Source organism: Crinia signifera, chromosome 6, assembly GCF_055691185.1.
Source record: "Crinia signifera chromosome 6, ASM5569118v1, whole genome shotgun sequence".
Lineage (NCBI taxonomy): Eukaryota > Metazoa > Chordata > Amphibia > Anura > Myobatrachidae > Crinia > Crinia signifera.
In genome coordinates, this window is record NC_139222.1 from 103716159 (window position 1) to 103731816 (window position 15658).

A 15658-nucleotide genomic window follows, 5' to 3' on the forward strand; every position below is an offset into this window, starting at 1 on the left:
GAGCGGCGACAGCGAGCAGGATTCCTGCTCGCTGTCACCACTCACCCTGTCAGTATTCAACGCACCCACCCTTATATGCCAATTCCCCCTTGTTCCATTTTTTGAGCGAGGGGGAATCGGCATATGCGGCTCCAGAAGCAGCGAGACTCGCGGCTAAATACAGCGAGTTCGGCAGGCAGCTCCTCCTCTGTAGGGTCCCGGGCCGTCTCTCTCACCACTGATAAGGCCACAGCTCTACACAGTGGGATCACATGGGGGATCACATGGGGGCATCTAGTGGCTCCTAGCAGTACTGCATTGCCCTAGCAGTACTGCAGTGCCTTCCTCTGCAGATCACATTCCTCTACTCTGCCTCCCCCGACCCTCGTGCAGGACATCATCGGTGCGGGTGAGAGCATCATGTTACGGTGCCTCTGTGTGTCATGCCGTGTGACAGCCGGCAGGAGCAGCAGGGTGCAGAGCAGGAAAAGCGCCTCTCCTGGTCGGCGCCTACCTGCTTTGCATCCCTGAGTGGGTTGCGCCGGCCCTGGAGGTATGTGTACATTGTAAATAAATGTACATCAGAGGACAAGACTCCAAAGTAATTATTAGGGTGTCAGAGACCTAGGGTTAGGTTTAATTAAAAGGAGCATGGAGTAAATAGTCTAAAGGCCCCCATACACTAATGCAACTTCTCCAAGGGGAAAAGTTGCATACGATCTCCCATAAGCTGCACAACAGCTTCCCAGGCAATACACCGTATGCAGTCCTTTTGCATATGACAACTTGTATGGGATTCCAGCCAAGGCTGCCGGATCTGACAAATCTTGATGGCAGCCCTTGGGATCTCCGGATCCAAACAAATGTGTATGGGACCGCACATCAGATCAGAATCAGAAGTGAGACACATATGATTTCACACTTTTTTCCTAATTCTCAGTCCGTTTCATCAAAATCCGGTGAAAAGGGACAAAATTGTATAGGTGTATGGGCACCTTGAGAAACAAAAAGCACATGAGAGAAGAGTACCCTGCTAGTGCGAGCTTACATACTAAAGGGGGTGGGGTAGACATATAGGAGTGACAAAGAAGGGGTAGAAGGGAGCAGAAACAGAAGGTTAAGATTAGAGATGGCTGGGATTAAGGAAGAAGTGGGTCTTGAGAGCCTATTTAAAGTTTTCTAGAGAGTTTGACAGTCTGATTGAGAGGGGTAGAGATAAGGAGCACAATTGTCAAAATCTTGGAGACAGGAGTGGGAGGTATAAACCATTTGGCAGGAGAGGTGGCGTTTATTTGTGGAGAGAAGAGGACAGTGGGAGGAGAGATTACGGTAAATATGTACAGTAAATGGGAGACGAATGGGTGAGGGCTTTGTAAGTGAGTGTGAGAAGCTTGAATTGGATTTCGAAATGGAATAGGAGCCAGTGTAGGGCTTAAAGGAGAAGGGAGGTGGACATAGTACATTTGGAGATGAAGCAGAGGCAGCAACATTGAGGATAGATTGGAGTGGAGAGAGGAGTTAGGAAGGCCAGATAGGAGGAGGAGATTATATTAGTCCAATCTGGACATGTCCAGTGAGTAGATGAGAGTTTTGGCAGAATCCTGGGTGTCTGGAAATATTTTTATTGCTGAATATGTGGTTTAAATGAAAGGAAGACATGAAAAATAACTCCAGGTTGTCATACTTGGGGGCTAGAGGAGATAGTAGAGAAGGTAATACAGGAGGGTGGGAAGATGTTCAGCGCAGTTTTAGACATGTTAACTTTAAGAAAATGCAGGGGAACCCGAGAAGAGATGGCTGAGAGACAGTTGGAAATATGAGTGAGGAGAGAGGGGGAGAGATCAAGAGAGGAGGGGTAGATTTGAGTGTCATCGGTACAGAGATGATATTGGAAGTCGAATGAGCGAATGAGTTAACCTATAAAAGGATATATAAAAGGAGCAAAAAGGATAGGACCAAGAACAGAGCCTTGGGGGACACCAACTGTAAGGGGAAGAGTGGGGGGAGGTGGAGTCATAAGAGTATACAGAGAAACAGCGGTTATTAGAGAGGTAGAAGAATAACCAGGAGACAGCATTATAATGCAGGCCATGTACGTGAAGGATTTGGAGAAGGAGAGGTGGTCTACAGTGTCAGAATCAGCAGAGAGGTCAAGAAGATTAAGCCGAGTAGTGGCCTTTAGATTTGGCAACATGGATGTCATTGCTGACTTTTGTGAGGTCAGTTTTAGTGAAGTGTAGAGGATGGAAGCCAAACTAAAATGGGTCAAGCAGGGAGTGGGAGGAAAGTAAAGCAGTATAATGGTTGTAGGCAATACACTCGAGGAGTTTGGAGGCAAAAGGAAGATGGGTCGGTAGTAAGAGAGAGAGTTAGGATCAAGAGTAGGTTTCTATGAATGGAGAGACAATGGCATGATTGAAGATATTAAAAATTAGGCAGAAAGAGAGATGTAGTGTAGGAGTCGGGAGGGGATAAGGTCTAGCAGGGAGGTGGTTGGGGGCGCAGGACCAGAAGAACACTGTTAATTCCTCTTTAAATACAGGGAGTCTTGGTGAGAGAAATGAGGGGGGCAGGTCGTTGGGGGGGTCTGTTGGGATGTGATGTCCTGACATATGGGGTTAAATTGACTAAAATGGGAGTTATTTTTCAGATGCGATGTTGCTATGGGCAACCAATCAGAATCTACTTCTTATTTATTTAGCACCATCTAGAAGATAATAGATACAATCTGATTGCTTGACCACAGCAACATCCCATCAGAAATAGAACTCCATGGAGTCTCAATGTTGGATGGAAGGGAGTCAAGGTGAGAGTGGGCAGAAGAAAGATTTCGAGGTGACAAAGACATGCCTGGGGTTGGAAGATATGGATGATATGAGATTCTTGAAGTATGACTTTTTAGATACTGAAATGGCTGGAATGAGAACATAAATTTGAAATGGAGGAAGTCAATGACTATTTATTATTTGTACAAAATTAAATGGACAAAATGGACAAATCATACAAAATACAACTCACATTACAGTAGTAGCCTTCTTCCTGGACAGTATTGTTCTGGAGCTTTCAGGAGCTATTCACATTGGGACCCACCCAAGATGAAAGTGTACTCCAACAATGTCGGTTACAGTTTCATTCCCCGTCGCTGCCGCCAGGTCCCACTCTGTGTCCCATACTCACCGAGACAGGCGCTGGCGGTTGTCCTTCCTCTCCGGGCTCCCCTGTTTGTCTCCAATCACCCCTCTGACGCTGACACGGGCGGCTGTCCTCCGACAGGTCCAGCAATCCAGGTTACCGGCTCTCTGAATAGGCGCCACCATCTTGGAGGTGGCATTTCCTGTTTGGGGACAGCTGTATTTAAGACCTCTCCTAAGAGGTCAGGGACCAATCCAGGCAGTCCCTGGGATATATAAGGCATGGATCCATGTACCCTCTTGCTGAATTTTCAGCCAGATCCCACAGCCATCTGTTCCCAGGTGCTTTGTCTCCATCCAGTCCCGCATTCCCAGTTTGCTCTGCAGGTTACTTCATTCCTGTTCTGCTGTTATCTGCAGTTACCCATTATGTGCTGAGTGGGCCATCCTCAGTTGTCTGTTATACGCCGAGTTGACCATCCTCAGTTGCCGTTATCTTCTGTTATCTGCTATACACTGAGTGGGCCATCTTCTGTTCTGTTATACGCCGAATGGGCCATGTTCAATTGCCGGTATCTTCTGTTATCCGTTATACGCCGAGTGGGCCATCTTCAGTTACAGTTATCTTCAGTTATACGGCGAGTGGGCCATCCTCAGTTGCCGTTATCTTCTGTTATCCGTTATATGCCGAGTGGGCCATCCTCAGTTGCAGTTATCCGAGAAAAAAAGAGTAAAGCAGTGCAAAAATGTTTGTAAAGCAAATGGAAATGGATTGCAAAGAAATGGATTGAAGATTGGATGTTCTTTAGAAATTTTAATAAAACATAGGATTTAATATAACAACAATAAAAGTAAATGCATAGGTTAAATGAATTACAGGGCACCCCAATAAAATTGTAAAACTGCCGGAGAGTCTGTTCCTATAATACCCCAATAAAGGACATAAATGGCTTGAATATTTACCACACTTGGCATGTCCACCACCAAAAGTCCATATAGTCCAAGTTGGCACAAATTACCGGCAGTCCAATTGGATAAGATGCCACCCTGATCCAAAGATGTTTAGGTGGGTGGACTTGATCCAAAATGGAGGTGGAAGATGTTATAGTGGGCTTTCTTGGTTGGATAAATGCTAGATTCCAGAGGTTGGTTGGTTCAGACTGCAATCCAGAATGAACAGGCAATAAAGGGGGGCGTCCAGGCAGATCACTGACACGTTTTGTCACTCTGGGTGGCTTTATCAAAGGTGGGTAGCGGTCTGTGTAAAGGCTGGCTTTATATACCCTCATGATAAGTGTCACATGACCAATCAGCTTCAGCTGAGAATATCCAATCTAGTTTAAAATATGATAATAATCAGGAAAGAACAGGAGACAACATAATGGTTCTATGGATGGATAATTTAAAACAACATAAGTTCTTGTAAAGATTTGTTTTGACTATAACAACACAAGTATATATCCGGTAACCCGGGGGTGCTGGCCATTAGCTACTACACCTTAGCAGGTGATATCGCCATGGGCATCCTCCATTCCCTAGTAACCAATTTTTTTCCCCGGTCATGGCGCTCTCCCCATTGGAGACTCAGATCAGGTGGTGAGTCTGGCGTCTCTTGTTGCCAGGTTATCTTCAGTTATCTGTTATACGCCGAATGGGCCATCCTCAGTTGCCGTTATCTACTGTTATCCGTTATACGCCGAGTGGGCCATCTTAAGCTGCCTTTAATCCTCAGTTCTGTTACAAGCCTTCTGGGCTTCCAAGGTTGCTGGTGTTCCCCAAGGATCCCCTCTCCTGGTAACTGCTACCTGCAAGTTCTCTGGAGGGTCACAGCTTACTGCCCTCTTCAGCACTCTGAGGTTGGGACAAAACTGGAAGAACTCAATCATTGAGGAGGCGATAGTCAGGGTTGCCAATCCCATACCTCCGAACTGTCCTGCTAAATGCGGGAACGTCCCGGTTCTTGGGGACGTTCCCGCATCCCGCCCAGGCCGCCATTGTCCCGCGTAGGGGGGGGGGGGGGCAGTTGGGAGTCTATTCAGCGTTGCAGGCGGAAAACGGGGGCGCGGCCTTTATGACGCGTCGTCCCATGAGGCCACACCCCCTTTTAATAGGCTACACCCCTTTTCGGCATGCGAGCGGGTTTGCCGCGCGTGTGTCCTGATCCTGTGGCAGAAAAAGTTGGGCGGTATGCAATCCCTGTCATGGCTAAGGAGTAGGCTGCTGTGACAGGGGTAAGGTGGAGAGCGGTGTGAAGCTGACCTTTTGGAAGAGCCAGAACAGTATCTGCAATGTTGGGCATTTCAAGCAAGCACTGATCCAAGAATGCGCCTACGTCGTTAGGTAAATTAATTATTCTAACAAGCAAAAGATGTCTGCAAATTGCATACAGTACAAATGTGATGCTTCTATTAGTGATATGTATCCGCAGTGATCTATCAGCTGAGAGTTGTGGATCATGTTTTAGATTATTAACAGTAATTGCTCTGTGGACAGTTATATTGATCATCTTGGTATACAGTCTAGTAGGAGATATAGGGCCTGCTGTGATAGACTGCAGCTTTGTACCAGCAGCCGTGAAATAATTTGCTAATGCCACAGTAGGCATCTTCTGTAAATAAACACTTCTTGACAGTTTCCCTGGTCTAATGCTGTGCCCGATGATGCTGCATCGGATCATCGTGAAAATCGGTCACCTCAAGTTACTCAGGATGACTGGGAAATTCATGCTACTGAACCCAGTAAAGCTGCAAGGATGCACTCACTGCCTTTAGCACACCCAGACAATGGGGCCAGCATCTCCCTTTATTCTGAAACGCTGTCTACCTCCACCCTTAAATGCAAGTAGCATATTAATCATGTTGCAGTGCAAGGGGCAGTGCAGATGACAGCAGCCCTGGATCTGCACACATGAAGTGCGGCTTCTGCGCAGGCTCAGATCCGGAAATCAATGCGGATGTAAAACATTGGGTTTACATATAGAGGTACCCGCCTAATCCATCCCACAGCATGACCATATTGGTAGAGCGCCAGGCTGTGACTAGCCGCAGCCCCATGATTTTCTATGGTGTGCATTTGCATGCTTAGTCTTTGGCACAGTAGTCGCTCCCATTTTTTCGCGAATAGGATGCAGTGCCGCATAGCTGAGCGCATGAATTAGAGCCTTGGTTGGTGTACAATACTTATCAATTGTAATTGGATTTCTTCTAATTATCGATGCTTATTTGCCGATAATTCTCGATATGGAGAGTGGTAGTTTGATTGCAAGCTGCTGGTCTTTTGCTTGTAACGGGTATGTACCGCTGCTCCCAAAGAATGGCACCTGAGAGTCCTGTAGCCGGTTCTGCAGGCGTATGGATCGTGGAGTATGGCATTGGTTCAGCAAGAACTTTCTAGATGACCCAATCTGCCTCTGCTTCCGGGAATCCGTGAGATGTCCCTGGGCACATTATGTGGGTGTATAGAGTGAGCACATTATGTGGGTGTAGAGTGAGCACATTATGTGGGTGTAGAGTGAGCACATTATGTGTGTGTATAGAGTGAGAGTAAGCACCTTCCACACATCCATCCCCCGTGTGCTGCTGTACATGGCTGAGCAGTGTGTGCACATTCCTGGGCAGCCCTATACACAGCACAGCACACACTTCATGTACCCCCTGGGAAGCTCTCACCTCTTGGCTGCAGCTGATCAGGGGTCTCCCCAGCAGCGGGCAGTACTGTTTGGGGGTGCAGGTTTCCCCGGTGCCCCGCCCGCAGAACGGCAGCCACCATCCTGCTTACATTCTAAAGGTAAGGGGCAGACAAACTGGGTGACACAGCTGGGACGAGAAGCTAACATAAACCTAAGGTTAGGATGAGAAATGGTTAGATTTAATGAAGTGGGTCTTGAGTGCCCGTTTAAAGTTTTGTAGGAAGGTGGCAAGTCTGATAGGGAGGGATAGAGAATTCCAGAGATACGGAGCACAACGGCCACAGTACTGGAGGTGGGAATGGGAGGAAGTAACCAGTTTGCAGGAGAGGTGCATTTGTGGAGCGGATATGGCAGGTGGGAGTGTAAAGAGAGACAAGGTCAGATATGTAGGTGGAAGAAGAATGGGTGATGGCTTTGTGAGTGTACGGAGCTTGAATTGTATTCTGAAGGGAAAGGGGAGCCAGTGCAGGGCTTGTAAGAGAGGGGAGGTGGACATAGTACATTTGGAGAGGAAGATGAGACGGGCAGCTGTATTGAGGATAGATTGGAGTGGAGAGAGGTGTTTCACAGGGAGGCCAAAAAGTAGTACAGTAGATTACAGTAGTCCAATCTGGATATAACTAGTGAGAGGGTCTTTGTAGCATCATGGGTGAGATAGGGCCTGATCCTGGAAATATATTTGAGGCGGAAACGACAGGACTGTGAGAGATGCTGAATGTGTGGTTTAAAGGAGAGAGAGGAATCTAGAGTGACGCCAAGGCAGCGTACTTGGTGGCTAAAGATCGTTGTTCCATCAATAGAAAGTGAAACTGTGGAAGGTGAGGTTATGTGGGAGGGAAGATGATCAGCTCATTCTAGACATGTTTAGTTTAAGAAAGCCCTGGGACATCCAAGAAGAGATAGTGGAGAGACAGTTAGAAATAAGAGTGAGGAGATCAGAGGAGAGGTCAGGAGAGGAGAGGTAGATTTAAGTATCATCAGCTTAAGGGTGATATTGGAAGTTGAATGAGTGAATGAGCTCACCTAACGATGACATATAGAGAGAGGAAAGGAGAGGACCAAGAACAGAGCCTTGGGGGACACCTACTGTCAGTGGAAGTGCAGGGGAGGTGGAGTCATGATAAGTGACAGAGAAGGAGTGGTCAGAGAGGTAGGAAGATAGCCAAGAGAGAGCAGTATCACGCAGACCAAGGGAGTGAAGGATTTGGAGGAGGAGCGGGTGGTCAACAGTGTCAAAAGCAGCAGAAAGTGGCAGCATGAACTTCATTGCAGACTATGGTGAGAACAGTTTCAGTGGAGTGGACGGAAGCCAGACTGGAATGGATCAAGCAGGGAGTAAGGGGAAAGAAAGGCAGTAACTTGTAGACCATACGCTCAAGGAGTTTGGAGGCAAAAGGGAGGAGAGAAATGGGTCGGAGGTTAGCGAGAGAATTAGGATCAAGGATACGTTTTTTAAGGATAGGAGAGACAAGAGCATGCCTGAAGGCAGAGGGGACAGTACCCGATGAGAGGGATAGATTGAAGAGGTGGGCAAAATGGGAACAGGCAGAAGGTGAAAGAAAGGGGAGGAGGTGGGAGGGAATAGGGTCTGATGGGGAGGTGGTGAGGGATGACAGATGATGAAAAAGATTGTAAATATATGGCTGGCTGTTTCGGGTAGGTTGCAGTTGATGATTGGAGAGTTAAGGGTCTGGTCCACTGGCCTCTGAAGCGTTTCGCTATCTAGAAGTACAGCTTTGACAAAGGTGTCAGTTGGACTGTCCATAGTGGGGTCAGGGCCGGCACCACCACTAGGCAGGTCTAGGCAAATGCCACTGGAGGGCGGCAGTTCGCCCCTCACTCCCTGTGCAAAGGGGGTACCTGCTGCGCCGTCTGGGGAGCAGGCAGGGGGGTCCATGCCGGCTTCTGACAGGAGCCTGCAGTGGTGGGGGGTCCCTGCAGTGAATAAGAAATAACGAGCGCTATCCGCCGGGCTATGCGGCGGCGCGGAAAGCGCTGCCGGGTTTGAAAACACTGGCCGCACGCTGATTGACTGAGATTCAGCCAATCAGCGTGCGGCCAGTGTTTTCAAAGCAGAAGCACTTCCCGCGTCGCCGCATAGCACTAGTTATTTCTTATTCACTGCAGGGACCCCCCCGCTACCGCCAGCTTTATACACAGCGCCGCAGGTACTCGCGCAGCAAGGACCCCACTGCAGGCTCCTGTCAGATACCAGCATGGACCCCCCTGGCCGCTCCCCAGAAGGCGCAACAGGAACCCCCCGGCACCGGGCGCCCCCACCCCGACTCGCCTGGGGCGCTCCGGTGCCTTGCACCGGCCCTGAGTGGGGTTTATATATACCAGTATGCTAATAAGGTATCAGCACCTGAGTAGATTGATCATTAAATTTACATACAAATATACCAAAATGAGGATCAAAAGGACAGTATGTTATGACAGTTCACAGATATATATTTAAATCTAAAAACCAGATGAGAGGAGAGCATAATTCTAGGTTAAAGTTAAACCTTATAAAAGTGAGAACCAATCAAATTCAAGTAGGCGGGGTATTAGGTGAATAATTTCTGTAAATAAGGTATAGATTGTCATAGTCACAAGCCTTAAAAGAAATGCTTTCAATCTAAAGGCCAATACACACTTGAAGATTTTAATTTCAAAAGACTGCCAAAATCTGTGATAGATATATCTGTCCCCAAAGTAGTGCGTACACTACACACTGAACTATTTTCCCCAAAGAGCAAAAAATATTCAGGAGGTGAAAGTCTTTGCTGAACATCTTTCAGATAAAAGGCTATTTAATAATGGGCTGGGTTTAAATTCCAAGGGTGGGGCTGTTTTATTCAGTGCATTTCTGTTCTTGGGGACTGATTCAGAACTGATTGCTGGGCTGCGTATATAAAGAGCCTGGTGATCGGGTAAACGTCGCCCTGTCCGGGGAAATTCCGCCCATGTGCACGGCTACAATTTTATTTGCAGCCGTGCAAGTAGGAAGAAATCTATTCACCTGTGCCAGCAATGTATAAGTTACTGCCATAATAAAATTAGGGTTACCACCTTTGCGTTGAGAGATTTCCAGATAGTGGCCCGCTCCTATATATATTTATATATAAATGGCTGCTAGGCTGCTCTTGCCCGACATCCCCCAACTCCCCACACCTCTCATAAAAGTGCTGGTGTACACACTTGGCGATGATGGCTGAAAAACCAGCCATCATCGCTAGGCGTGCTGGTAAAACCAGCAGACTGCCCACCTCGCTAGCGATGATGCGGGAGCATGCATCATCGCTAGTCGGCAATCTGTGGGGCATACACACTGGGCGATTTTCAGCTGAAAATCGTCAAGTGTGTATGGGCCTTAAGATGAGTGGGTTCTGAAACACCCATTCCCATTACATGCTACAAAGCAGGTGGCTATATAGGGGTTTTTTTTGGTTTACTCTTTCTGACAAATTCCTTCTTAGATGGACAAAACCATGTGCACTGCAGGTGGGGCAGATGTAACTTATGCAGAGAGAGTTAGATTTGGGTGGGGTTTTACTTAAAAATTAGATCTAAATTGCTGTGTAAAAATAAAGCAGTACATATTTTCCTTTCACATAAACAAAATAACTCACCCAAATCTAATTCTCTCTGCACATTTTACATCTGCTCCCCCCCCCTGCAGTGCACATGGTTCTGTCTATCTAAGAAGGAATTGCTCTGAAAGAGTGAACCAAAATAACCCCCATAGAGTGACCCTTCGCTATACTCATTAGAACCACACCCTGTGATAAGCAGTATGAATGGAGTGCCATAATTACATGGAAGTCCAGAGCATTGTTCTCACCCTAATCTCAGTAGCAAGACACTGTGCTTATCCCTTTATTAGCAGAGCCAAAAACACAAATTGTCCTGTATTGATAAAATCTGATTACAGCTTTCCAAAAGCATTTGAGCTGCTTTGTAACCTGCTTATTATCTACTAGGTGATTCATCGCGCCCTACGGGCGCTCTTCACACCGTCGTAAGGGGCTGCGCCCCCTTAATTTGTGAACGTTTGTATATGAGAAATATGGTTAGAATTGTATGAAAGATGCCCTGTATTGCAACTTAGGTGTCCGCGAATCGCGGGAGGGGGGGTCGCGGAGGGTGCCGCGAATTGCAGGAGGGGGGGTCGCCGCGAATTGCAGGAGGGGGGGTTGTGGGGGGGTGGATGCTACGAATCGCGGGAGGGGAGGGATTGCAGAGAATCGCGGGAGGGGGGTCGCGGGGTGGGTTGCCGCAAATCGCGGGAGGGGGGTTACGGGGGCTGCGGTGAATCATGGTAGGGGGAATCGCGGGGGGTGTGCCGTGAATCACGGGAGGGGGGGTCACGGGGTGGGGTGCCGAGAATCGCGGGGGGGTGTGTGTGTGCCGTGAATCGCGGGAGTGGGGGTTGCGGGGGGGGGGTGGGGGGGGGGGGGTGTGACGCGAATCGCCACAAGAAAAAATCAACACAGAAAGGTCAACACATGTAAATGTTGACATAAGTGTGGCACTTCATTGGTGTCCATGTCGACACATGAGAATGAATATGAAAACATTCAAAAAATGAAAAAAAAAACTTCAAAAACTCATGTCAACCTTTTTCATTGTCGACCATAGCCATGTCAGTGTTTTCCATGTGCAATTTAATTCTGGAGCTGCCGCGAATCGCGGGGGGTGCCGCGAATTGCGGGAGGGGGGGTCGCGGGGGTGGGTGCCGCGAATCGCGGGAGGGGGGGTTACGGGGCGGGGGTTGCGGCGAATCATGGGAGGGGGGTTCGCGGGGGTGTGCCGTGAATCACGGGAGGGGGGGTCACGGGGTGGGGTGCCGAGAATCGCGGGGGAGGTGTGTGTGTGTGTGTGCCGTGAATCGCGGGAGTGGGGGTTGTGGGGGGTGGGGGGGTGTGACGCAAATCGCCACAAGAAAAAAATCAACACAGAAAGGTCAACACATGTAAATGTTGACATAAGTGTGGCACTTCATTGGTGTCCATGTCGACACATGAGAATGAATATGAAAATATTCAAAAAATGACAAAAAAACTTCAAAAACTCATGTCAACCTTTTTCATTGTCGACCATAGCCATGTCAGTGTTTTCCATGTGCAATTTAATTCTGGAGCTGCCGCGAATCACGGGGGGGTGCCGCGAATTGCGGGAGGGGGGGTCACGGGGGTGGGTGCCGCGAATCGCGGGAGGGCGGGGTTCACAGGGGTTCTGGTGGGGGGTTGCCGCGAATTGCGGGAGGTGGGGGGTCACGGGGGGTGCCGCGAATCGCGGGAGGGGGGGTTGCGGGGGGGTGTGACGCGAATCGCCACAAGAAAAAATCAACACAGAAAGGTCAACACATGTAAATGTTGACATAAGTGTGCCACTTCATTGGTGTCCATGTCGACACATGACAATGAATATGAAAAAATTAAAAATAAATCTTCAAAAACTCATGTCAACCTTTTTCATTGTCGACCATAGCCATGTCAGTGTTTTGCATGTGCCATTTAATCCTGGGGCTGCTGCGAATTGCGGGGGGGGGGGGGGGTGCCGCGAATCGCGGGAGGGGGGTCGCAGGGGTGGTGCCGCCAATCGTGCAAGGGGGGGTCGCGGGGGGGTTCTTTTTGCCACGAATCGCGGGAGGGAGGTCGCGGGGGGGTGTTTTTTTCCGCGAATCGGGGGGGGGGGGGTCACGGGGGAGGGTTTGCCGCGATTCGCGGGAGGGGGGGGTCGCGGGGTGGTGGTTATGCCGCGAATTGCGGGAGGGGTCGTGGGGGGGGTTCTTTTTGCAGCGAATCGCGGGAGGGGGTGTCGCGGGGGTGTTTTTGCTGCGAATCGCGGTAGGGGGGGTCGCGGGGGAGCGGGTGTTTTTGCCGCAAATCGCGGGAGGGGGGGGGCGCGCGGGGGGGGGAGGTTTTGCCGCAAATCGCGGGAGGGGGGCGCTCACCTGGTGGCTGTGGAGTAGCAGTGCTGGGCAACATGGGAAGGCAGTGGGTGTATGGCACTGTCTGTGGGCTCACTGGGCTGGTTCTCTGTCACATACCTCCCAACATGACCCTCTCCAGGAGGGACACAATGCTCTGTTTCTAGACTTCCCCTTAATATATGATTGCCATCACCTGTTTTAAACAGGTTAATTTCTCAGAAAGGTGTTCAGCACAGATGAAGGCAATCACACATTAAGAGGAAAGTCCAGGAACAGAGCGTTATAGACACAGACACCCACTTTGAGTGACAGATGTAGCCAAATATATAGGAGATTGCACAGGGTTGCACTAATCAGCAGATTCTCCATAAAACCATTCACACTGGAGATCTTATCAGTTTGAACTTTAAAATGCTTTAATTATAATCGACCAGTTCAAAAGGAACGCTGCGTGATGCTTATTTATGTATATGCTATTGTACACTACCATACATACAGCATATGGTGGCTTGCAGCACAAATTCCATGGCATGTCATTTTAAGTTACATGTAAATTGCACATATTAGGGTATATTAACTAAAGCTTCTAAAAATGAAAAGAGGTGGTGTTGCCCGTAGCAACCAATAACATTCAGTCTATCATTTTCTAGGATGTGATAAAGAAATGATAGACATAATCTGATTAGTTGCTATGGGCAACATCACCCTTTTTAATTTTTAGAAGCTTTATTAAATGTACCCCTAAGTCTATGAACTGGGGTAATTTCATGTAATAAATAGAAAGATAAAGATAAGGCTTCATGGGATATTAAGGACAGGCATTTGCGGTAGATTTATTCTACAAATTATTTGTGTAAGCTTTCAGCAGTAAGACTTTGCCCCCTAGTGGTATATCCTGTGTATTGCTCACAACTATTATAAATGCTTTTCCCCTTATACTGCACCTAATGGTGTGAAACTCAAACCTAGGTCCCATCCCAATGTACCAAGTGTAAAAATAGAGATAATATGATGCATATGATGGTAAATACAAATATATCATGGAAAGAACTGTTGTACTAATCTAAACCTACTGAGCCTGATTCAGAACCAGATGCAAAGAAACTGCAGCTGAAGACGCTTTTCTTGCTTGAAAATAGCCATGCATGTGGGCCCCATAGCAAAAGTTTGTAAGGGCCCCTATTCATCACATAATTCTGAAAAATGTATATAGCACATGATACTTTGACATACAAAGTGGGCCCCTCTCAGCTGTGGGCCCCATAGCAGCTGCACCCCCTGCACCTATGGCATACCTCCCAACAGTCCCGATTTTAGCGGTACAGTCCCAATTATCAGGGCCTGTCCCGCTGTCCCTCCCGCGGCTGGCAGTGTCCCGTGGCAGGGGGGCTGTTGGGAGTCCCCCGTCGGCTGCTAAGCAGCGGGGAATAAACACTGTGCACATGCGCACAGCGTCTATTCCCGTAGCCAGGAGGCTGGGAGCATGGCTAGAGGCTCACAGAGCCTCTGGGTCATGCCCCATAGCGTCAAAATGGGGGCGTGGCCTCGTGGGAGAGCCGCGAAACTAGGCCACGCCCCCCGAAAATTTTGGCACGCCTTCGGCGCGCATCATCATTGTCCCGCCTGTTCATCTGTCAAAGTTGGAGGTATGCCTATGGTAGTTACGCCCTTGTAGCCATGGACTGCTGTTCGTGTTCACAATCAGCCATGTCTTTGCCATGTCATCTGTATAGCCCCATTATATCTGCATGTTAGTGTTAAAAGTGAACGCTACTATGCAGTCCCCAACATAGCTCTACAAGGAATGATGCTTAATTCCTTTACCAAGATGGCCACCGGTACTATTATTGTACATGCATGGTGCCATCTTGTCCCCAAAGGAGTAACTAGAAATCTAACTCTAGCCCTGTACACACGCTGAGATTTGCTTTAGATTTGATGTTAGATTCGATTTTCTATTAGATCTGGCATGAGATCATCCCATTCGATTTGGCATTAGATCTGTACTTTTGGATTCGATTCGATTTCACATTGTAGGCACAATGTACTCATTCGATTTACTGGATCGAATTCGAGATTTGCTGCACAGTAGATTTTTCTATTCGATTTTGAGAAAACGGTAGCGCGCATCGAATCGAATGCAGATCGAAAGTGTCCTAAAAACCATTCGATGTGGATTCGATTTTGCTTCTATAAGCAAAATCAAATCAAAAACAGGGAAAAATCTAAGCATGTGTACACAGCTTCTCTCTGCACATGTTACATCAGCTCCACCTGCAGTGCACATGGTTTTGTCCATTAAAGAATGATTTTGCTATTGCGAGTGAACCAAAATCAGGCCCAACATTTGTTGGTGTTCGAAAAGATGATAAAGCAATAGCAATGGCAATGCTTCACTATTTAACACCACAGTTTTACTTCTTCAAGACACACTGTGACAACAAGCAGTGAGAGTAAAAGTTATTACAGTTTAAAAATATGTACCATGGGGTGCCCCGGTAAAATGGTCACCGGGAGGGCGTGGCTTCCGGAGGGGCCTGGTCAAACCTCCGTGAAAAAATATACCCGAGAGAGGACAGGCTGCTGCTGCAGCTGTCTCTCTCCCCAGGTCAGCACTCGGCACTGAGCTGCATGTGCTGAGCTCAGTGGCGGAACTAGAGAGTCGTGGGCCCAGGTGCAAAAAAAATGCTTTGGCCCCCCCCTCCCTCCCTCCCCAAACATACAAAAATGCACCGTATTTATTTTTGTTTTGTTTAATTGAAATTTTAAGTATAAGAAGTATGAAAATATGCCATAAAAACTATGAACAACTCCCCATCCCCATAACAAAACTATATATATATATATATATATATATATATATATATATATATTCACAGTATTATACAGGGATTGGTCTTATTTATTAATATATGACTATTTTTCCATGCCCTCTGATAT